This window comes from Felis catus, chromosome B2 (genome assembly GCF_018350175.1).
Source record: "Felis catus isolate Fca126 chromosome B2, F.catus_Fca126_mat1.0, whole genome shotgun sequence".
Taxonomy (NCBI): domain Eukaryota; kingdom Metazoa; phylum Chordata; class Mammalia; order Carnivora; family Felidae; genus Felis; species Felis catus.
The window spans coordinates 127,003,076-127,029,420 of NC_058372.1; the positions used below are offsets into that span (position 1 = coordinate 127,003,076).

At 34.2% G+C, this 26,345-nt stretch overlaps 1 long non-coding RNA gene across 1 annotated transcript; it reads left to right on the plus strand.

The window, feature by feature from the left end:
• Window positions 1-405: 405 nt before the first annotated feature.
• LOC123385725 lies at window positions 406-2,924 on the plus strand. The gene is made up of 2 exons (XR_006598688.1): window positions 406-514; window positions 2,829-2,924. It is a non-coding gene; the product is annotated as an uncharacterized LOC123385725 (long non-coding RNA).
• The last annotated feature ends 23,421 nt before the right edge of the window (window positions 2,925-26,345 follow it).

Below are 26,345 nucleotides of genomic sequence, written 5' to 3' on the forward strand. Positions count from 1 at the left end.
CCCCCCAAGCATTTCCTTAAAGGGAAGCTTAAGAAATATAGTAGTCCTCCCTTACCTACAGGACATACGTTCCAAACTCTCCAGCAGTTACCTAAAACTGTGGATAGTCCTGAACCCTATACCTCACTATGTTTTTTCCAATACATACACACCTATGATAAAGTATAATTTATAAATTAGGCATAATAGATTAACAACTAAGTATAAATTAGAACAATCATAACAATATACTATAATAAAATTTATGTGAATGTGGTCTCCCTCTCAAAACATTTTATTGTACTGTATTCACCCTTCTTGTGGTGATGTGAGATGATAAAACACCTATGTGATGAGATAACATGAGGTTAATGGTGCAGGCATTGTGATGTAGTGTTAGGCTTCTATTGACCTGACTGGATACATCAGAAGTAGAATCATCCTCTTCCAGTGCATGGGTAACTGAATGTGAGGAATGCAAAAGCATGGACAAGTGGGATCCTCATAGTTAAACGGGGATCTAGATTCATTTTCAGTAACTATATGACTATTAACTATGCTATAGATCATGTTGATTATTGTCCTCCTCAAACAAAAGCAGTAATTTGAACTCCAGTATTCTGATTTCTTGAGAATGAATGACCTTGATTATGTTCCCTAGTATTTGTACTCTTTAAATGACTCAGAGAAATTGTATTAAAAACAAAACAAAACAAAAATATGGGCATATGGTAACAACTTTCTATTCTTCAGATAAAATTGGCACACAGTAGAACATTTTAGTTATGGGGAAAATTTACTTTAAAAAGCCAGTAACAACAGTTTATTAAACTTAATGAAGGAAACTATGAAAATCCAAGTACAATTAGGACTATAAAAATTATACACATTGTTCAAATAGAACAATTAATGCAAATTAGAAAAATCCTAGTGATATATAACTAGATTTATTCTGTGGGGGCCAGTATTATGAAGAATGTAAGCTTTGTCTCAGATTTGATTCTTCCCTAAATAAGTATTTTTTTCTGTTATTATGGCTTCAGAATTCATCTTTCATCCTTGAAGTGAGAGTCATAAATTTTGGGATGAATTTTAAATCCCCTCAACACTGACATCTATTGAGTCTTCTTATTTGATAAATGAGCTTGCAGCTTGGACGTATAATAACCAAAATAAATGAATCTTGAAAGCCTTTGACAGGCTTTTGGAAATTTGGCTTTCCTCAGTGTAGAAATGCCATTCTACTGATTAGGCACAAATAAGGAATATGAAAAAATAAGTATTTTTCGCTAATACTCTAAATCTAAATTCATCATTTGAAAATATGGCACATTACTGACTTTGTCCCTTGTAGTTTCTGCTTTTTCTTATTTTGGATTCTTGACTCTGAGGTGTTGTTTTTTTTTTAATTTTTTAAGTGTTATTTATTTTTCCCACACATAAATACTTCCACTAGTTAATTTAATGGAGGGAATTTAATATAAAGTGTAAGAAGACCAAAAAATCTGGACGAGAGTCCTGAGATCACACTCACATTTAGGCTACAGGAGGTAGTGACCCTCTAAAGTGGATGAAAATACAGGAAAATGTGGCTGTTTCAAGAACGTTAGAACATGAAAATGGGTTCTTGCAGGGGTGAGGTCCAGGTCTCTGAGAACAGAGGATGGCTTCACCTCACAGGAAACCTAGTAAGAAAGGTTCTGCATGTTTTCTATCCCTATTGCTAGAGCTGAATGCTTCTGGGGAGGAAGTGCTTGTTTAGGGCAATGCTGCCAAGTGTTGAAGACAAGCAGGACAGAGTCCAGCCTGTCCCTCATCTTGCCTTCCAATCTCTGATTGGCGGGTAGACAAGATGGAAAGGAGTAATCTAAGGTGCAGAGTACCAGCCTCAGCCTCAGAGTCCAGAGGATAGATTTGAGCTAAATGACAATGGTCTAATAACTTTATCCAACTTGTTTGAATTATTATCATTATTATTCAGTGCTCAAAGTAATAAAGCACATCATTTTTCTGCTCAGGCTTCAGTGAAATAGATATTTCTAACACGCACTTGGTATTTCAGGATCTCCGTTGATCTGCTCTAGAGCCACTCGCTAAATTATACCTAAGACTTTTCTTTTTACAACATTTATCTTTTTGTTTATTTGTTTATCTTCTTTCTAACCTAAACAGATGAAAAATGTGGCTCCATGCCATTAAATTTAGAAGCTTATGCTGTGTATTCTGGGTATTCATTTTCCCTGGCATGCTAACACATACTTTCAAGCTTTTACCTATTGGCAAATATCACAAAGTATAAAATTTAGGGAAAAAAATAGATTGTGCCCTGAGAGAAAAACTGAGATTGGTGCCTTCTCTTCATTAGTGTCACTCATATTAACTATGACCTTCAAAATTCTGGATTCACCCACTTACGACTTGGCATTCATATTCATCTGGTTTTCTTATGTTTGAATCCTGCCTCCTCTACCCTTATGGCACTTACAGGATTCTTCTCTTGCATGAGTTCCCTTGGAACTTCCAAATTTCCCTTTTTTTGTCTTCCAACCTTCTGTATAATCACTGCATTCCAGTTCTTGTTTGCTTCTACTCACTCCTCTGTAACCCTAGTGGGAAAGACCCATTTACTTCCCACTCAATCAGGCAGGTGTTTAATTGCTTTCTTAGCACTCCAAGCAGCTATTTTTGTATAAGAATTTTTTGCCATTCAATCCTAGTTGCTAATGTATCTCCTATCTTGGTGAAAAGCAGAAAGACAAGGACATTTAAATCATCATAATGCTGCCGATGTATGTAAAACAACTGATAATTCTTTCCCTTGTCAAAAATAAATCTCGTCTTGTTTTCAGGGAGAAGAAACTATGTATCTTCTATCAGATATTGAACGTAGAAGCCATTGATGATTGAATTAAAACCACAGCAATAAACACTCTAATTTGTGCAGATTTGTGTAGTAGTTTATTAGCGATAATCCTAGTATTTTTTCATTTAACTTACCTTGCTATCACTGCTCGAATTTGTTTTTATTTATAACAGAAACTTGGCTAAAAGATTTTAAACAAAAAGGGAAATAATGTCTTAGCATGTGTATGTTTGTGTATGTGCTATTTGTATGAATTTTACTAAATAATACATATTATACATCTAAACTGTCACATTTGTATTGTGCTCACTTCCAGCTTGCTTTGTGCTATGTAGATGGTCTACAGGGTATTATTCATCCACAAATGCTTACTAGATGCATTAACCTATTAGAACTTAACAAATATACACTGCTAGGCTCTTCTTGATTTTTTTAAAGCAATTGTGAAACATAACAGCCAATGATCATGGATCATGGTCCAAACAGGCAGAGGGCTTAATACCAGGTCAGGGAATGTAAAATCTCTGATCTAAATATTAAGCCAGAATTCATTTCTCCTCTCTCTATTCACACTTGATACCTTTAACTCAGAGTAAACCACTTTAGAGTTTGTGAACTTGATTTGCATTCTCTTGTTTACTAGCCTTTCCCCTCATCATTTTGTAAACCCTCTGAAGGACCATGTCTGATATTTTAAGCCCCCACAATTTCTCTTTTTTAAATTTTATTTATTTATTTTGGGAAAGAGAGAGAGCGAGCCGGGGGGGGGGGGGGGGAGGGCAGAGAGTTGAGAGAGACAGAATCCCAGGCAGGCTCTGCAGGCAAAGGCCAATGAGGGGATCCAGTTCACTAACCGTGACATCATAACCTGAGCTGAAAGCAAGAGTTGGACGCTCATCCAGCTAAGCCACCCAGGTACCCCAAAGCACCCACAATGTCTACTCAATTTCCATGTACATATTCAGTATTTGTTTTAGTTGCGATAAGACAAGAAGACATGATCGTATTTTTAGCAACTTTAGATATTTTTCTATTTTTATACATGAACCATTGAGTGCTTATACACTAAGCAGTATCTGCAACCACAAAATTGTTTGCTTATTTGAAATTGCTTGGTAAGTTAAAATAATTAAAAACCCTTTCTATTAAAAGGAACATTGTTGATCTAAATGGTTAATTTCCCTGTTCTATACCTTAGCCTAAAATATTCATATTAGGCCAAACATTTGCGTGTGCTAACAAACTACTGAGATTATAAGTTAAAATCAGAGAGTTTATTTAACTAATTCAGGTAATAATAAATATCATACTATTAAATAGCGGTTATAATGGCCAGGTACTGTCTTAGGCACATATACGAATTCATTTAATTCTTAGGACAATCCTGAGAGGCAAATATAATTATTCCCCCAATTTACAGATTAGAAAGCTGTATCTCTGGTGGAAAATTTGAACCCAGGAGACTATCTTAAGAGCCCATGCTGTTAACTATTATATAATATGCCTTCTCTTAAAATAATTATTTTGCTTATTGCTATAGAATATCCAAATTGAAATAAATAGCAGCATCCTATTTATATTTGAGGATTTTAAGTCATCTTCAATTTATCTCCAGTTTCAAAGAGTCCTAATATGGATATAGAGTGGGCAGAGATTTAGGAGGGAAAGGGCATCAGAGAACTAGAAACTGTTGAGCTCTCTCTGCCCTAGGTGTCTTCTATCGAGTCCTATGCCCTTAGCAATATTCCGTGAGTGGAAGATTTATGACTGAAATTCTGACAAGAACAGTCTCTTTGGTCCCAGCAGTCACCAGATCGGGAATTCAGCTTTCCAAATATTTTGCTTTAAATCTCACCTTGCAAAAATACCAATCCTGAATATTAACAAGCCTCTGTGAAGAACATAGACTACAGCTCAAGAAACAAAAAGGAGAGACAAGGAAGCATATTTATATGCTATGAGGAATTCCTGCAGATTTTAAACGTTTCTATAATTTCCTTTTGTGTAGTAATAAAAACAAATTAGGCTCATGTTGTTTTTATTGACTTAGGGCTTAATGGAACTGCCACTTTTCAATAGGGTTTCACATAGGTGTCCAATTAACTATTCACTTAGACAGGAGGTTACTGCACAAATCTATGTAACCTTACCCCAGACCATTTGTTTAATGTTTCCTGCCATGTGACAGCATTTATCTGATTACCAGCACTAAAGCAAACAAGTCAGGGTGACCAAAACAACCCTTCATGTGTCCTTAATAAATGCTACTTTCATGATTCCTAGTTTTAGATATAATATTTTGAAATGATTACTATATTGCACAGTCCTATATGTACACATACACTCATATATAGAGATATAAGGCAAATCAGTATTTATTTTTCCATAATAATGAGACATGAGAAGAAAATGTTGAAAGGTTTATATGGAATCTCCCATGTCAATGATTTCAGATGAAAATTGTATCTCTGCTAATGAATAGATACATATTTCAGTAAATAAACTTTGATACATCTCTAATAATCACATAATTATATGGCTTAAGGAACCTGAAGCTTTCTTTTCATTTCCTTTTCTTCCCTCCTCTCTGTCTCTTTGTCTCTATTTTTTTTTTCTTTTCTCTTTCTTAGAGGATCAGATGTCAACATACACCAATTAAGTATATACATCTGCATCAAATAAAACACATATAAGTTGTGAAATTTTACATGTACTTATTTCACACATCACTGTATTCATTACAACATCACAAGATTACAAGCTAGTCACAGAAAGTGCCCATATTTAAATAAACTACTGAAATCAGAATTATCACCATACATTAAAATTAGCACTGAAATAGCCCTTAAGTGTGTCACTGGGATGAAGATAATGAGAATCAGGGCACCTGGGTGGCTTAGTTGATTTAGTATTCGATTTTGGCTTAGGTCATGATCTCGCCATTCACGAGTTCAAGACCCATGTTAGGCTCTGTGCTGATAGCTTGGAGCCTGGAACCTGCCTCAGATTCTGTGTCTCCCTCTCTCTCTGCCCCTCCCCTGCTCACGTTCTATCTCTGTCTCTCTCTGTCTCAAAAATGAATATTAAAAATAAAAGATGATGAGAATCATATAAATATGTATATAGATTTATTTATCACTAGAATAAGCTTTAAGTAACTTCTTGAAAGAAAGGAACTTCTCTAACGATGTATTTATTATGTATGTGTAGCTAAATTCATATGCCCATATGTATATATGTTTTAACTTTTAAGAAGTTAAAACTTCTTTTGTTTTGAGTTCAAAATTACTTTTGAGTTTATAAGAGAACCCAATATTTTCTGAAACTATAGTGAGGCATAGCAGTAAAGAGATCATTTCATATTAACTATCTATCCACAGTTTTTCAGTAGCACAAATGGAAAAAAAAGAAAAAAGGAGAGAACAAAACATTAAGAGTGTATAGGTGAGCTCCCAAAACTGAAGCCTGTGATAGCAACTCAAATCGTCTCCAATCTGCAGTTGTTCAAGTGCAAGTATGAAGTTTTATTTGCTAATTGGATATTGTAGGTTATATAAAATGTACAAGGAATGCTTTCTGTAAGAATATCTATGATTCTCAAACATTAGAGAGAATAATTTTTGATAATATTAGACCCATGAGTAGATTCATGGTTATATTCAGAAATAGAATCAACTAAGCTGTAGAAATCCCATTAGTTATAAGTACAGGTTGTTCATTCCTAACTCTGTCAACACCAGTATCAGATATAATTATCTTTTTGGCACAGGAATAAATTAGCAATTATAATATCTATATTTCCTTAAACAAAAGCTATTTTTAGAAGGTCTGCTTTGAGTATTTAAGGACTTGTTTAAAGTTTAGTTACTTCTTTATAAGTTTTTATTTTGAAATTAGTTTTCAAAAAAGGTTATAATTTGAGTTTTCTTAGAAATAAACAATTAACTAGCCTAAGTATGTAGTTTCTTTGGAGCCCTCTATTTAAAATTAAGCTTGTTGAAATGTATTGCCAGTTCCTTATCTGTATACCCCACAAAAGCATTCTGATGGGCTATAGATATCATTCAGAGAACAAAGCCAAATTTAAAAAACTTTTTGTGTGTGAATTCCCCTGTAACACCAGGGAGAATAAATAATTATTTAAGATAGAATAGTTTTAAAGTACACATCTTGTATATCTTCTGATTGATCAATTACAAATTTTCATTATCAAAAAAATAAATTTAAAAAATATTTTAAGCCAATATTTTTTCATTTACTTTTTGCATTTTAATTAAGAATATGGAATCCTTCTCTTTCCATCTTCTAATCCAAGATGCTGCATAGGTTTTTAAACAAAAAATAGAATCTTGATTTTGCAGAGAGTGGAAACAAGACTCAAAGCTAATAAGACTGATAAAAATCCCAAACATTCTAAAGAGTGCTTCTAGAAAACTACATGCAAGTCTAACTTATGTATTGACTATAAAAGCTCATCAAAAATCTTTAGCCGATAATATATGCTAGTGAGACTAAAATTATGCTAAAATTAACAAACTTCAAAGCTATTACAGAGGAAGAAAATACTAAAAGGATGGGAAATGTGTTGTTTTCTCTCCCCAGAATCTAAGAAAAGGGGGCTTACAACAAAAGCAAGAATACAGCATAGAAATAGATTACCATGTGATCTAGCAAGTCCACTTCTGGGTATTTACTGAAAGAAAATGAAAACATCAATTCAAAGAGAGAACATGTACGTATGTTCATTGTAGCATTAGTTCCAAGAGCCAAAATATGGAAGAAACCTCAGTGTCCTAAGTATCCATCAAGAGATGAATGGATAAAGAAGATATGAATATATAGATGTATATATCTCCACACAATGGAATATTACTCAGCCATAGAAGAATGAAATCTTGCCATTTGAAACTACATGGGTAGGCCTGTGAACCTAGTGGGTATTGTGCTAGGTGAAATAAGTCAGACAAAGAAAAATACTCTATGATTTCACTTATATGTCAAATCTTAAAAACAAAGCAAACCAACATAACAAAACCGAACCAGACTCATAGACACAGGAAACAAACTGTTGGTTATCAGAGAGGGCCAGAAACTGGGGAGATAGGCAAAACAGGTGAGGGGATTAAGGGGTACAAACTTTTAGTTGTAAAACAAATAAGTCATGGAGATGATAAGTATAACACAGTCAATGATTACTGTAATAACTTTGTGTGGTAACAGATGGTAACTACACTTATTGTGGCGAGCACTGAGTACTATATAGAAGTGTCAAATAACCATGCTGTAAGCCTGAAACTAATATAACATTGTATGCATTATATGTCAACTATACTTCAATAATAAGTTAAAAAGTTAAAATTAACAATACAAATAATATCAATATCTAAATTAACATTAAAATCCATCAAAAGTAGAAGAAAGAGGCTTTCTGTCTAACAAAGACTTCGTATGTAATTTAATGGGGTGCCTGGGTGGCTCAGTCTGTTAAGCGGCCGACTTCGGCTCAGGTCATGATCTCGCGGTCTGTGAGTTCAAGCCCCGCGTCGGGCTCTGTGCTGACAGCTCAGAGCCTGGAGCCTGTTTCAGATTCTGTGTCTCCCTCTCTCTGACCCTCCCTCATTCATGCTCTGTCTCTCTCTGTCTCAAAAATAAATAAACGTTAAAAAAAAATAGGGGCGCCTGGGTGGCGCAGTTGGTTAAGCGTCTGACTTCAGCCAGGTCACGATCTCGCGGTCCCTGAGTTTGAGCCCCACGTCGGGCTCTGGGCTGATGGCTCAGAGCCTGGAGCCTATTTCCGATTCTGTGTCTCCCTCTCTCTCTGCCCCTCCCCCGTTCATGCTCTGTCTCTCTCTGTCCCAAAAATAAATAAACGTTGAAAAATAAAATAAATAAAATAAAATAAAATAAAATAAAATAAAATAAAATAAAATAAATAAAAATAAATAAGAATAAATAAAATGATGGAGATGAGGGGCTCGTGTGTCTCAGCAGGTTAACTGTCCGACTCTTGATTCAGCTGAGGTCACGATCTCCCTGTTCCTGAGATGAAACCCTGCATCAGGCTCCATGCCGACAGCTCAAAGCCTGCTTGGGGTTCTCTCTCTTCCTCTCTCTGTGCCCCACCCTCCATTCGTACATGTTCTCTCTCCCCTCTCTCAAAATAAATAAATATACTTTTAGAAATAAATTAATAAATAAAAATAAAATGATAGAGATGAATTACATAGTTCTCCATGTCCAGTCAGTATATATAGTATCAAGATTAATGTTGGAAAGGGGATAATTTTAACATTTTATTAATATGTTGAAAGTAGTCCTTTTTATGGTCAAATTAGCAAAGTAATTTTTAGGATAATTATAGATGAAAAAGAAATGTTACTACATAGAATACATGGAATAAATGTGATATAAAGACTATTCTTGATATGAAATAAAATATCTTCCAAACATTTCCAGTTTAAAATCACATCAAATAGTATGTAAATGACAGTACATCTCACTGTCTTATCTCTCCTTCACATGTCAAATATTTTTTATCCTCCTGAGTTCTTTCAGTAAAATCTACTAATTAGTATGTTTTATCAACATTTACATATAGCAGTGAAAATTATAAATGCTAAATATTTTCATGCCCTAGGCTCATATATGAATTCTCCTATTTTTTTTTCCAAGTTTTCATAGTTAGGCCTTTAATCTCCCTGTGGCAAATATGTAAGACATAAGCATGGTAAGAGTCTAAACTTACTTGTTTTTCATATGATTTGCCAATTGTCCAAGCACCACACACTGAATAGTCACATCCTGTCTCCGCTGGCTAATAAAGCTACATCGGTCACATGCTAAGTGCTGTACTTAGTACTGTTAGTCAATTTGTCCATCCCTGTTGATACTATAATTAGTACAGTTTTCTATAAGAACAAGTTGCCCCATCACTTTCTTGTTCTTCAAAACTGTCTTGATTGCTCTTGGCTCTTTGTTTCAATGGGTTTTGACATTGCATTGGATTTCTGTTTACCTTAGCGAAAATGTGCCTTACTCATAATTTTACCAATCTGTGAATTCAGTACAAATCTCTATTTAGATTTTTTTGTGTCCTTTAGTACATCTTTTGTAATTTTCTTCATAAAATCCTTGCACATCATTGAACTATTTAGTTTTAAAAACCTTGCACATCACTGAACTCTTTCATTAGTATGTATTTATATTCTTTTGGGTTTTCTAAGATGACCATCCTGTCATATGAAAAAAATGGCTTTATTCTTCCTTTCATTTCTAGTGCCTCTTTATATATTCTTCACTTGTGGAGGAATTATTACATAATGATGAATACTTGCATGCATAGTATGCAAAATATTCATCACAGATTTTAATGAGAATGTTTCTACCCTCATAATTAGTATTTCATTTGCTGTAGAATTTGACAGATGTCCTTTATTAAGGAAATTCTTTTTATTTCTTTTCGTAAATTGTTAAGTATACATTTTAACCAAGAATGAAATTGCCTCTTTTTAGGTGATCATAAGAATATTTCCCTTTAATTTATGAACATAGTGTATTATTTTAATAGATTTTTATAAATATTTTTTTTAATTTTTTTTCAACGTTTATTTATTTTTGGGACAGAGAGAGACAGAGCATGAGCGGGGGAGGGGCAGAGAGAGAGGGAGACACAGAATCGGAACCAGGCTCCAGGCTCTGAGCCATCAGCCCAGAGCCTGACGCGGGGCTCGAACTCCCGGACCGCGAGATCGTGACCTGGCTGAAGTCGGACGCTTAACCAACTGCGCCACCCAGGCGCCCCTATTTTAATAGATTTTTAAATACTGAACATCCACACATTTCTGGATAAACTGTAATTGATGCTGATATATTATTCTATGCATGTTTACTTTATCTCAGATTTTTCTTCTATTTGATGTTAGGTTGGCTTTTGATTTTATTTTCCTGTGGAAGCTTTATCTGGTTTTAGTTACAGTAAAAGGTTATACTAACCTTGTAAAATGGATCAAATAGCTTTATTTCCCAGAAAGAAATTGAAAGAAACAGAATACCTATTGCTGGAATTTTTAAGAAAGATGAGCCTGACTATTCATATTTGTGGCAAGTATAAATATTTGTAGCAAGAAATTTTGAAATTTTTGAGGACAGATTCAATTATGTTAAGGTAATAGCTTAAAAATAACCTTCAAAATTTTCATTTTGATTTTATCTTTATTGAGTTCTGTAGGCATGCATTTTAAAATTTCCAAATACACAGGTTTTTTGGCTATATTTGTATTGTATTTTTTATTTGATGATTGTCATAAAATATATTTTGTATGACACTGATTTTTCAAAACTTGTTGAATTTTTTTAATTCAATACTTAGTTTCTCATACACTCAAAGGAATGTATATTGTCTATGTATTGGGAGGAAATATGTTTATCTCCTTGACTTATCTGCCTTTAGGAGAAAGAGATAACTTACTTCATGTGGTATCCAGCATTTGGTACCCGTTATTTTTTGGCATCCATTGTTTTTTATCTTCATTTTCACTTTTATTTTATGTATGACTCTTAGAGGTAGCATAGAGCTGAGTTTTTTTTTTTTAATTTTTTTTTTAATGTTTATTTATTTTTGAGACAGAGAGAGACAGAGCATGAATGGGGGAGGGGCAGAGAGAGAGGGAGACACAGGATTGGAAGCAGGCTCCAGGCTCTGAGCCATCAGCCCAGAGCCTGAGGCGGGGCTCGAACTCACGAACCGTGAGATCCTGACCCGAGCTGAAGTCGGACGCTCAACCGACTGAGCCACCCTGGCGCCCCTAGAGCTGAGTTTTTAAAGCCAACAGGATTATCTGAAGTTTTAATGAATGTATCTAATATATCTTATTACTGATATTTTTTGACATATTTCTACATTATTGTGTATGTAATATTAATTTTAAAATTTTTTAATTTTTATTTATTTTTGAGAGAAAGAAAGAGCGTGAGCAGGGGAGGGACAAAGAGAGATGGAGACACAGAATCCGAAGCAGGCTCCAGGCTGTGAACAGTCCGCGCAGAGCCCCAGGCAGGGCTCAAACCCACAAACCACAAGATCATGAGCTGAGCTGAGCCACCTGGGTGCCCCTATAGTATTTATTATCCTGTTTGTTTTTCTGTTTTTCCATTTCCAATGTCCATAGGATTAAGTATCTTATAACTTTATGCTTGAAACTTAACTGTAATTACAAAAAAACAAAAACAAAACAAACAAACAAAACATTTAGCGGGGCACCTGCATGGCTCAGTAGGTTAAGTGTCTGACTCTTGATTTCAGCTCAGGTCATGATCTCAAGGTCTGAGATCTTGGGATTAAGCCCCATGTTGGGCTCTGCACTGGGTGTGGGGCCTGCTTCAAATTCTCTCTCTCCATTTGCACCTTTCTCCTCGACGCGCTCTGGCGTGCAAGCTTTGGCGCTTTCTCTCTGTCTCTCAAAATCAAAAAAAAACAAAAAACCCCAAAAAACCCACTCAGCTTCTAGTGGGTGTTTTGCATGCCTAACGAATTTCCCCATCATACTGTTGTTTAATTTTCATAAAATATACACGTTATTATTGAACTTTTTCACACTCAACAATTTCCGAAAACATTTTATCAAATATTATGTGCCAGTATTTTGGCTCATAATGCATACCTTATAATATACCTTATAGTACATACCTTCTATCTTTGTATTCTTAATGGTGCACACCAATTTTTTTTAATGATCTTAAAGATTTTAATGGTCTTTGGGTGATACATTTTCTTAGCTTTTGTCTGAAAATGTCTTTACATTTCCTTTACTCCTGAATGAAATTTTTATATTTAGCTGCTAATTGCCAACAGAGTTACTTTTCTTCAGTACTTTGGAAATATTTATTTATAATATTACTAATGATACAGGTCATTTTCATCTTAAGAGCTAAGGTGGTTTTTTTTAGTAATAAGTCTTTTTATTGTTGCTGCTATATAGCTTCATTGTAATCATTCTAAAAGTAGATTTAGTTTTATTTGTCACACTGATAACTCAAAATGCTATATCTATGTATTTATCTTTTGCCTTTAGAGAATTTTCAACATTTAATCTAGTATCATTTTTATTCCGTTATATCTGGTGTCTTTTTCTAGAATAATTCCTAAGTTAATGTTTAATCTATTTCCTTATCTTTTCAATTATTTTTCTATTCTGTCTTTTGTGTTTTTGTGATTTTATGTCTCAACTACTCTTAATCTTCTGAATTAATTAATATATTCTTTGTGTCCAGTATCATATACTCTACTTTCTTTTTAAATGACTACGTTTTTCATTTTCAGATTTCTAAAGATTTTAATCTACCTTAGGTTGTTTCATTTCTGATGTTTTTGTTTCATATTTAATTATTTTAAATTAAATCTCAGTTTTGTTTTCTTTTTATAAACTGACAAATCTTTATGTAAAATAAGCTCAATTAAGATTTGACAATATATATAATTTTTATTGTGATGATAGTCTTTCTCAGCCTCGTATTTCTTTGGGCATTTGCAATTTTGTTGTAGGGATAGAAAGACTGAATGATCTGTCTCTCTTTTCCAATTCCTTGCTTTCTTCTCTTGTTTTTGCTCAGGGATTTCCTATTTCCTGAGGGACATCTCCTCCCTCTTTCCCTTTTTTGTTTCTAGGAAGAAAGAAGAATTTGGGATTGATTATGAATTATTGCCACCTAGGTTACTAGGACTAAGATAGACTTAAACATAGGACCATTGCCTTCTTAATTTCTCTCTTTGTCCCTGCTTCCTTAGGCCCAGAGTTTCCACTTGACAGTAGTTTGCAGACTTTTTGTCGTTGTTTGGTCCCCTTTCAGAACCAAAGTTGAGTGTAACTCAACTCAAACCCTCCAGCCTCAGTGTTTAATCTGGCTCCCTTCCTCTTTCCCTTTACCAGACAAGCCTGGCCCTTTGGCTTACAGAGCCCAGGAAGCCTGTAGCTTTAGTCTTTGTCAGTATTTTGTATTTCTGTCCCAATGCTCACCCAGAGACACATTTTGCCATATCTTTTTTTATTATTTGGTTTCCTGTTTTATTTATTTTGGTTTTCTCCTGATGTTTAATAAGTTGTTTTTACACTATTGGATTAAAGGTAATTTTCAAAGTACATATTCTCTGTACCACTTTTTTTATATAAATACTGTTTTAAAGGAACACTGTCATTTTTTACACATATCTTATCAAGTTTAAAAAAATGGCATTGTGAGTGGAATGCTATAATATTTTGATATTCATCTTTTTTATTAAAAATGGTCTAACTAAATCTTTCAGGTAAGGTCAAGATATTATTCTTCATCTTTTCTGATTTCAGTTTGTATACTTCTGTAAAGCAATATAGTTTCTTTAGGTAGTTTTTTAGATAGTTTAGTTGCACATTTTGTTAAAAAATAATTTAGGGGAATTTGTAGATTTTGTGCATACTTTGTAGCTATGTCTTAATGCTCTGCTATGACCCATATCACATATTAAGAAGTACATAATTTTACTATATTTAATTAACGGAAACTGGATACTATTAAACAAACCATCTTTAATTTCTTTTTTGGTTTTGTTTTATAAATATACTTCATCTTATCTATTTTTCTATTTATTGGTTTATAAACATTTTCTCTCATATTGCTAATTCTTTATTTTAAAATATTACATTTTTTACTTATTTATAGTAAGTTTAATCAATGTTAAAGGATAATTTTCAAAAAGGTAAAATCAAGACTTTCATACGCATATAAAACTAACACATTAAAAAAGATTTTCTTGGGGTGCCTGGGTGGCTCAGCTGAAGCATCATACTTCAGCTCAGGTCATGATCTCACAATTTGTGAGTTTGAGCCCTGCCTTGAGCTCTGTGCTGACCACTCAGAGCCTGGAGCCTGTTTCAGATTCTGTGTCTCCCACTCTCTCTGCCCCTCCCCTGCTAGTGTTCTGTCTCTCTCTCAAAAATACATAAACATTAAAAAAAATTTCTTACACTAATTAATTATGAGGAACCAATAAGATGTTACAATTCATTCAAATATATTGTATACACTTAACATATATTCTATATCAAATATATATAATATATTTGAACAGATTGCATATGTATATATGCAAGTGACAAATAAATGTGAGGATTATAATGCTGGGTAAGATGCAAAACTGGTCAATAGCCGGCAGGGTCATACACAGCAACCACTGAGGCTACCTCTTCTACTAGACAGAAATTATTTGCTTTTCCACCTGACAAATTCTACAAATTAACCTCTGTTCCTACAGATTAGGGAATTCACCAAGACAATGACATATCAATTCCTACACTATGCTAAAAGAATTCTAAATAATCCCTTTTGTCTCTTCAGGATCCTCACAATTTTTGATATCCCTATATATTTTCCCATGAAGATTTAGTTATTGATGATTAATCTCTATAATACATATGAGTATTCCTTCTACGTCTATCCTTCTTAGTGCTGTAACAGGAAAGGTGGGCATAGTGTGTCAAGTGTTTTTAGGCCATCAATTCTGATATGATAATGTTTTTCTATTCTTCTCTTAGTGTATCAAACTTTATTACAATGATACATTTCCCTACTGATGAAAGATCTTGCATTGGAAAGAGAACAAAAAATGAACCTACTTTATCATATTGCATTATTCTTTAAAACATCAGCATAGTTTTGGGGAGAAGGTTGAATAGGACAAGTAGAAGGGAAATTTTTAGGGAAGTGAAACTATTCTGTAATATAAGATAATGGTGAATACAAGTCAAAAGCATTGTTAAAAAAAATCATTGAACTTTATGGCACAGAGAATAAAGCTTACTGTATGCAATTAAAGAAAATGATTTAGGAAGTCAGAGAATCCAAGGATAGAATGCAAAATGTGCCAAAAGAGTCTATATACATTTCAAACATCTTAAAGAGCTTCCCCAAATGGGGTTGAGAAATCAGGTACTGTCCTAAGTAACTTTGGAGATGAGTGGAATCTGTAAGAGTAAAGATTTCAGAAGAAAGTGTTCTCAAGTGCTATGCTCTTACTGGTCAAGTTGCTTTTATGTGGGTGGAGGTTTACATTTCTGAAACCAGTACACCTATGTACTGTAACTGAACAACTAAATAAGTAATGGGAAATAGAAGGATCCACATTTCTCACTTTTGGAGAGGGAATTCACAGAGAAGCAGAGAGTATAGGCAATTATGATCCTTATAATAACAGATTAGAGTTAGAGATGTCAGTATAAATTCATGTTTAGCTTACTAAAGATACTGATGGTTACATACAGAAAAGCTTATAAATGTATATACATATCAACCATACCCTGTCAGCTTATAGGACCTAAAAGCAATGCCATTTCAGTTGTGAGGAGAATATTTGACACCCAGATATTGGTTTCTACTACCATTCCCCAGTAAAAGGAACTAGGACTAATGGAGAAATGGCTGATTCTAGGACTGGGGAAGGAAATATACAAAAAGATCCTGGAGCTTCTTCTAGTAGCAAAAGTTAGAAAATTCTCAGCATCAATACATACATACACACATACACAAACATACATACATACAATGAAGGAAGTATGTCAAGTACGTCAAAAAAAAGTAGTAGTGAGTTTTAACCCAAAGTACAAAATAAATATCAATGAGTCTATATTCACATAAGTAAATTATAGAATAAATAAACAAATGGGAAAAATAGTCAAATATCCCATACAGAAGAATACCAAATAATTTATACAGTTACCCCATTGTCAAGGAGTTGGAACATAATCATATGCTCTTTATGTATGGGCACTGCACAATTACTTCTTCTACTGGAAGAGAAAAGAGAGAAAATAGTAAATTTTTAAAAATTTTTCAAGTTTATTTATTTATTTCAAGAGAACAACAGACCAGAGGAGGGGCAGAGAGAGAGGGAGAGAGAGAATCCCAAGCAGGCTCCACACCATCAGCATGGAGCCCAAAGCGGGACTCAAACTCACGAACCGTTAGATCATGACCCGAGACTTACCCAACTGAGCCACTAAGGCACCCAAAAAATAATAACTTTTTAGTAGAGAAATACGACAAACGTTATTTAAAGCCAGGTGATCAATGTTAACAATAATAGTTATGTCATGTTGAGTGTAGGCATCCTTGATATGATGTGATCAGAATGACACTTTTGCCTCTTTGGTCTTCCTCCTAAAAACACATTTGCCTAGTGTGATCATAAGAAAAACATCAGGCCAATTCCAATGTAGCAACATTCTCCAAAATACCTGGCCAACAATTCTCAAAACTGTCAAGGTCATCAAATACAAGTCACTGCGAGACAGTCACAGCTAAAAGAAGTCTACACTTAGGGGAAGAAATACTCACAACCAAGGGGAGATCTGACTCTTAAACATAATGTCCTGAATGGGATCCTGGAACAGAAAAGGGACACTGAATAAAAACTAAGGAAATCTAAATAAAGTAAGGATTTTAGTTAATAATAATGTATCAGTACTGCTTCATTAAATGTATTACGCTAAATGACAAATGTACCATACGAATGTAAGATGGCCCTGGGTGTGGGGAATATAGGGACTCTCTGTACTATCTTCACAATAATTCTCTGAACCTACAACTGGTATAATATACTTACTGAAAAAAAAAACACTATTACAAGACAATATAAGCTATTTAATATATTTAAGTAAAATATATCGTGATATATCTTAGTAATCTTAAGTAACATCAATTCCAAGGAGATGTTCTTGCTATGCAAGTACAACTTCAAAACAAGTCCCTTAAAACTCATTTCCAACTAAGTTACTACTACTCACTGCTTTATATACAAGTTCTGGACTTTCCAATGGATGTTAAAACTCGGATAATTTTTCACATTATCAGATAATTTCCCAATATTAGCTTGAATGGCATGGCCTTTTTTCCCTATGTCTATAATATATGGTAAAAGTCAGAAATCCTTCTCTGTAAAGTTGGCCAGATAGTAAATGTTTCAAACTTTGAAGGCAATAGAGTGTCTGCTGTAAATATTTAACTCTGATATTGTGGCTTCAAAGCAAACATAGACAGTGTGTAAACAAATGAGTCTTATTTTGTGCCAGCAACATTTTATTAAAACAAAACAAAACAAAAAACAAAAAAACAGAAAATAAAACCACATGTGAGAGCCTAGATTCGGCCTGCAGGTCATGGTTGGCAATTCCTGATACAGGGAATAAATGTTTATATCTCTAACCTTAAATATTAGATAGTTTAGATATCTTTAAAAAGTGTTATCTCTTTAAAGTCTCATACTGATTAAGTATATAGATTGCAAACATATGATTTTAACAGACCATGCTAAAAGACTGGTAATACTTTCTATATTTATAAGAAATATTTTGAGAACAAGCCAAAACAGTTGTCACAATGGGTGGTAATTTTGTAGATTTTTAATTTTTTAAGAAAATAATAATGTTTGATCACATGAAAAGGTTAATCCTTAGATATGATTTAGTCTAGTCTTTCATTTTACAAAAAGAAAAAAAAAAGTGAACTGAGAGGTATCATTTAGATATGTAATCGAGACTTTTGAAAATACTATTCTATAATTTTCTAGTTTTTACGTGTAGGAATATATTGCACTAGGCTGTCATTTACCCAAAACAACTCTGGTTAGTATAGATCTACAGTAGTATAAAAGCCTGCTCTCCCTTTTCTGCTTTCTGTCCTGAACATTAGAGTAAAGCACAGTGTTTGCCTCCAAGTTTATTGAATATACGCACTAATGAATATTCAAAATCTAATCGTAGAATATTTTATGAAGGTAGTCAATTTTTAATAGATTTATCCGGGGAATTGAAGTGCTATAGCTTCAAAATGAAAGACATCATGTAATAAATAATCTCATGAATTTACAATGCCATTGCCAAATCTGTGCTGAGCAGTTTCAATTTGAAGTGGTCATGTAAGCAATGCCATGGGGACTGAAGCATTGACATTTGCTATCCCTGCTGATTCATGTTTTTGTGCAAGTATAAGTATTTTTCTCTGATGGTTTGAGAATATGTTGGTATATTACCTAATCTGGAGACATAAATGTATAACCTCTTCATAAAATTTATGAAAATATAGGAATTTCTATTCTGAAGTAGCACTATGTGCTTCTGCAGCCTAAGAGGAGAGTAGCACGAGAGAGAATATTAAACTAAGAATCCAAAGTTTTGGATGCCAGTCCCCTCAGCTGTGACTTTGAACAAGTTGTCAAAATGCATCTATAAAATAACTTACCCTCATACTTGGTGATAATCATAGGTTCCTGGTAACCCTGATATTTACTAAATAAAATATATTATATATTTAAAATGAATCAATATCTTTATATATGTCACAACCCACTATAGCATTAACTTTTTTACAATTATATCTTACAACATGATTTCAAACAGTTCTGAAAAACAAATAGTATATTTCAAGCAGTTTCAAAATGTCTCTGAATTCAAATCAGGTTTATTTTCAAAATATGGGCAGGTAAGGGAGTATATAAAAATTATAATGGGCATAGCAAGAAGCAAATAAAATTCTGAGCTAGAATCTGAACTCACAATTCCAAAACCTGCATTTTGAATATGTTTAAAACAAAACGTAAACTTGCTGATGTTTAGTTGTTTTATGCCTTTTAAATCAAGATTGTGTCATCATAGTTATAACTCATTTGGAAATATAATAAATTTTGACTAGTGGAGTAGAGAAATCTCTCGTTTTTCCTAAACATATGTTTTGGAGAGTTGAATACAGAGTGGTCTCTATATAGTCTATGATGCTTTGAAAAGGCTATGGGAACGCCTATGAGTTTTTTCAACGAGACAGTCAAGCTGACTCTTAGGATCATAGGAGAAACAAAGACTCTAATTGTCCCTGCAACAGAGGTACACATAGCCAATGGACTTCACTGAAAAGAATATCCTGCTTTGTTGTTTGAGACCTCCCTCAAATTCTCGAAGCTCTGTCATATGATCACCAGAAGGCTGAATGAGCTAGACATGCCATTTGGCTCTTGATTTAGGCCAATTACTTGCACTCTAAAGAGGGCACAGATAGACAGCTGAACGTAAGGGGGGCCCCAGCCACACAATAAACAGAATGTGGCCTTAGTTTGGGGAACAGAGGGGCTTATTAAAAGATGAAAACTGGTGGTGAATGGGAAGCTTAGAAAAATATGTAGCCATGATTCCTCTTTCTAGTGTTTTCTGCAGTTTCCATTGTATTTTGTTTTCTGCATAACCAAGTGACCTCTAAACCCTGTAAACAGCCCATAAAACTCTTCTCCTTCTTCTCTGGGTGGATGACTATTATTATCCTTTCATCTTGAAAGGTCATGGGGTATCAATTGAAGAAGTATACCAGTTCGCTTTGAGTGCCCTCTCTGTTTGAAGTGACTTGTCTGTTTGCTTTATAAATGGTGGCCTGTTCCTAAACAAATGGAGAAATAATTAATCATCTTTCTGTCTCTAAACGATAGATGATTTGACCTGAAACAAAGTTAAACATACAATAGGACTGAAATGTTTCAAAATGTATATTTTAGTGATTCAATATTTATTAAGGTTATTAAAACATTTTACTGGAAAATGATGGAGTATATTATTATACTGTATAATGATAGAGTGCATAGGAAAGTCTACCATTTAAACAGTAGGAAAAAATTAATATTTAGATGAAACTAATATGTGCCTGTTTTTCTATGTTTTATATTCTGTGATAAGATATTCCTAAGGCAAAATCTAGTCTTTGATGAAGACTCTGAAAATTCAACACCATGTTTATTTAAAAAGCAGAAAACAATACAATAGTCTTTTATAATTATTTTCAATATGGAGATAGATTATTCTTTGACTTCATATTTAAATCTTAAACTGTTTTTTTTCAATCAACATTGAAAAAAGTATAGGATATATTAGACCTCAGTATAGAAGATGAAGGCTGAGGAAGGATATGACAGACAAATTCAAGAATGTAATAGATAATTTAATATGGATCGGACTGTTTAATGAAGTTCAGAATCATAATACCAGGGCACAGTCACTGGAAAAGAAGGTAATGTTAGGAAAAACAAGATTAGTAAAATATAATTTTTACTTATTAATGTTTTAAGCAATATTTTAGGACTATCTTCCTAGATATACTAGAAGATAAAATACAGATATTTGTGAGAAATTCAGATATTAATGATTTATTGAGTAGTGGCTGATTTGTAAGGGAACCAGAGAATTCTTTGTCAGTATCAGTAAGTCTTGTAGCAGAGGGGACAGACTCGTGTTGAAAAACAGTGTAATGTAAAAACAAGATCATTAGTAAGGGCCCTAATCCAGTATGACTGGTGTCCTTGTGAAAGAGGAATTTTGGACACAAAGACAGGGAGGCACACAGGGAAGAAGTAAATGTGCACAGGGAAAAGATGGCCATATGACTGGAGCGCCACATGAAAAAGCCAAGAAGCTGCAAAAATTGTGAACAAACCACTTGAAGCCAAGAAGCAACAAGGAAGACTCATTTCCCTGCTGGTTTCAGAAGTTTAGCCCAGCTGACAACTTGGTTTTGTACTTCTAGCCTCTAGAATTGTGAGGCACTAAATTACTCTTGTTCTGAGAACTGTATATTCAAGTTCTTTGCCCATTTTTAAATTGGGTTATTTGCGTTTTGCTACTTTGAGCCCTAGGGATTCCTTATATATTAATCCCTTATTAAACAATTTGCAAACACTTTCTACCATTCCATAGGTTTCCTCTTCACTGCATTGATGGCTCCTAGTTTATTTGTGTGTGTGTGTGTGTGTGTGTGTGTGTGTGTGTGTTTTGTTTGTTTTTTGTTTTGTTTTGTTTTGTTTGATGTAGTTCCAATTGCCAGATTTTGCTTTGTTTGACTGTGCTTTGAGTGTCATTTTCCAGGAAACTATGCTAACACTAATGTCATGAAGCATATCTTCTATGTTATCTTCTAGGAGTTTTACAGTTTCAGGGCTTGTGTTTAAGTGTTTATTTATTTACTGTTGATTTTGAATATGATATAAGATAAAGGTCCTTTTTTTTTTTTTTTTGAGTGTGGCTGTCAAGTTTTCCCAACACTATTTGTTGAATAACCTATGTTTTCCTCATTGTATGTTCTTGGCACCCTTGTCAAAGATCATTTGACATTACATGCATGGATTTATTTCTGGACTCTATTGTGTTTCCCTGGACTGTATGTTTGTTGCTATGCCAATATTATACTATTTTGATTACTGTAGCTTTGTGATATAGTATGGAGTAAAAAAGTGTGAGGCTTCCACCTTTGTTTTTATTTCTCAGTGTGGTTTTAGCTATTTGGAGCCTTTGTGGTTCCATATGAATTTTAGAATTACTTGTATATATTCCTGCAAAAAAATGACATTGCGATTATGACGGGGATTGCAGTGAATCTGTAGATCACTTTGAGTAGTAAAAATATTATAATTTTAAGCCCAGTGTTGAAACCTACTGCTCAGAAAAATAGATTTCTTTCAAAATATTACTGCTCATTGGCAATGTACCTGGTTACCCAAGAGCTCTGATGGAAGTGTACAATGAGATTAATGTTGTTTTCATGTCTGCTAACACAGCGTATCCATTCTGCAGCCCATGGATCAAGAAGAAATGTTGACTTTCAAGTCTTAATATTGGGGAAAAAACACATTTTGTAAAGCTATAACTGCCATAGACAGTGATTCATCTGATGGATTTGGGCAAGATCAACTGAAAACCTTCTGAAAAGAATTCACCATTCCACATACCACTAAGAACATTTGTAATTCATGGGAAGGGGTAAAAATATCAACATTCACAGGAGTTTGGGAGAAGTTGGTTCTAACCTTCATGGTTAACTCTGAGGCCCTCAAGACTTCAGTGAAGGAAGAAACTACATATGTGGTGAAAATAGCAAGAGAACTAGAACTGGAAGTGGAGCCTGAAGACATGATTGGATTGCTACAATCTCATGATCAAACTTGAACAGTTGCGGAGTTGTTTCTTATGCATGAGCAAAGAAAGTGGTTTCTTGAGATGGAATCTACACCTGGTGAAGATGCCACGAAGACTGCTGAAAAACAGGATTTAGAATACTACTTAAACTTAGTCGATAAAGCAACAGCAAGGTTTGAGAGCATGGGCTCCCATTTGAAAGAAGTTCTGCTGTGGGTGAAATGCTATCAAACAGAATCACATGCTACAAAAAAATATTGTTCATGAAAGAAAGGGTCAGTCAATGTGGCAAACTTCATTGTTGTCTTATTTTAAAAAATTGCCACAGCCACCCTAACCTTCAGTAACCACCACCCTGATCAATCAGCAAGACTCTTCACCTACAAAATGTTTATGACTGGCTGAAAGTTCAGATGATGGTTGGCATTTTTTGGCAATAAACATTTTTAATTAAATTATTTCTTTTTAATTTTAATTATTATCAGACAATACTATTGCACACTTAACAGACTACAATTTAGTATAAGCTTAACTTTTATTTGCACTGGCAAACCAAAAAATTGACTTGGCTTATTGTGATATTTGCTTCATTGAGGTGGTCTGGCCCCAAACCCGCAGTATCTTCAAGGTATACCTATACTTTAGACACATGCTCCAACTTTTCCTCCCCAGGGATAAACTGGGAGTTGGGGGATTTCTCCCATTTATTCCGTGCTGAGCTTGGGGAGGGGACTAGAGTTAGTACGTGCTTAGTCCAAAGCACTGCCTTGGTTCTTAGAGGTCCCCCCACCTACCACCATCTCCTAACAATGTTTAGATTCAGGCAAGACAGAAATCATTCTCTCAGATAGCCCCCTGAGAAGTCTGATTATTGGGCATATGTTTCAATTTTGTCTCTCCATCCCCAGGAAGAAGCCAGGACCTGGGAGCTTCCTCTCATTTGTGCTGTGCTATGCTGGAGGGAGAGGCTACAGCAAGGGGGTGCCACAGATCTTCCTCATGGCTCAGATGCCGTGGTTTCATGCTTGTCTGGACTGCAGGAGCCTCTTCACTGGTTTCTGAATTTCTCTCTTTTTTTTTTTTTATAAAATTTTTTTTTCAACGTTTATTTATTTTTGGGACAGAGAGAGACAGAGCATGAACGGGGGAGGGGCAGAGAGAGAGGGAGACACAGAATCGGAAACAGGCTCCAGGCTCTGAGCCATCAGCCCAGAGCCCGACGCGGGGCTCGAACTCACGGACCACGAGATGGTGACCTGGCTGAAGTCGGACGCTTAACTGACTGCGCCACTCAGGCGCCCCTGGTTTCTGAATTTCTCAAAAGGAGAACCGGTTTATGTGTTTTTGTTGAGTTAGTGTCTCCTTTGGGGAAAGGACAATCTGGGGCTTCTTATTCTGCCACCTTCTAGACTCATTTTTTAAATGGTCATTTCTAACATTGATTTTTAAAACTAACATCTTAAAAATATTTGACCCCTATTTATTGTATCAAATTGCAGATATTCATAAATGAATTGTGGCTGAAAATGATTGCATTCAGTCTTATTTTCATGGCATCCTCTAATTCTAAAACTTTAAATAATTGCATATGCTTGTAAATCACCTCCCTGTATCCATTTGGAAAACAAAAGTGAATTGAAGGAAGTGACACAGGAACTCACAGAAACATCATTTTTAAAACTTCTAAAAATACAAAAATTGCTAGGCTGCCTAAAACATGCTGGTTACACAACTTGATAATTCTGTATATAAGTCTCTACAAATCTCTGTATTGGTAATCCATATGAAAGAAAATGAAATGGCAAAAGGAATGGTAGTTCTCTTCTTCCTTCTTATTTTTTCTGTGAAGGAATTCGGGGGAAAATAGGCCAATAAATTCTTTTATTATTTTTGTAACTGGAGTCCTGAATGATACAGAAATGGGATAACATAATTTTTAGTTCCCTGTAAATAATGCGTAGTTTAAGAATCATTAAATTTTTTTTTCTCTAACAACTTCTGAAATGTTTTAATTAAAAACAAATCTGGTTTTAGGCCAATCATAAGACAGATTGGTCCTTACTAAAATTATGTCCTATATCATTACCTTACATAATTTAAACTAGAAAGTAAAACTTGATAGTTTACAAGATCTAGATTTGCCATGAAATTTAAATCAGCCAATTAAAGGCTTCCAAACATGTACCTAAGTTGCAGAAAATGAGCATATAAAACACACATGGCAAGACATAAGAAGAGGAAGGAGGGAAATCACAGCAAGTTTTAAGGAAATAACATTTTGGCCAAAGTAAAGTGGCAAAGTAGAGAAAAAAAAAATTGGCCTAAAAAGTGGAAACAATCCATGATTCAGATGGAAAATAAAAGTAAGTGGAAGAATATAAATAAGAAATATAAAATGATAAAAATTAAAATTGCACAAAAGAATGTAATGTTGATATTTGTACCAATGGTAAATGGGAGGCTGTTTGCCAAGTTGAAAAATAGATACATTTAAATGTGCCCTGATCCAATTATTTCACATGTTTATGATTCTTTAGAATGTGTGGTTGGTTTTGTTTTATTTTTGTTTTTGTTTTTTTTTTTCCCCTCCAAGGATCTGCCACCGACACACCAAGCTGACCTGCTGACTGTCAATTGTCAAGGCCCTTAGCCAATGAATCCCCATTAAATCGAAACATTCTATCCGTGGAATAAAGTTACTGACCCTTAGGGCACAATGTCGTTTTTTGTAGCTTGCAAAACCTGCTATTTTCTCCAAAGAGAACTTTTCATGGGGTCATGTATGTGAGAGAAAGAATTTAAACATTCTCTTGTTTTTCAGTCCAAAAGGTTTGTTTCTTTATTTATACACTTTCAAAGGCTTTCACTACCCCAGGCATATTCTACTTCAACTTTCTAAATATGGTCTTTAGAATTTTGGGGAATGGGTTTGGGAAGAGAGAGATAGGGGAAGTAGAAAAAGGAAAATCCATTCAGTTTACATAAAATCTTTTGAAGATTTTTTTCTAAAAATTCTATCCCAATGTATCCACAAAGTCACTTTTTTTTTCTTTCAGTTTCAATACAAGAATAAATAGAAAAACCCAACTTCTCAAATGCTTAGTGGTCCACTGAGATTTGGATAACACAGAGAGAGGATAACACTAAGAAATAACAACTAAGTTCAAATAAGTTTGTCTCAGGGTAGTTACAGAATTTATTTTCATGGAGCTTCTGAATTACTAATGTATCCCTACTGTAGCAAAATGCCAAATTTAAAATGACAATTGCACATAATAATTGAAAAGAGTATGGTGTGTATATGTCTATTTTGTGTGTTTATTCAACTTTGAGTCAGAAATAACCAACAATATTGAACAATTTAAAGCTCTTCACACAGGATAAACCCACTAACATGAACTTCCTTTTACCTTTCCCCTAAAAGAAGAGTAAATTTCCAACTTTTGCACTATTGCATAGCATAATACCTTCTGGGAAAACAATAAAAATAAGTTTTATATTTTTCCAAAACCCTAATACTAAACCAAATACGAACA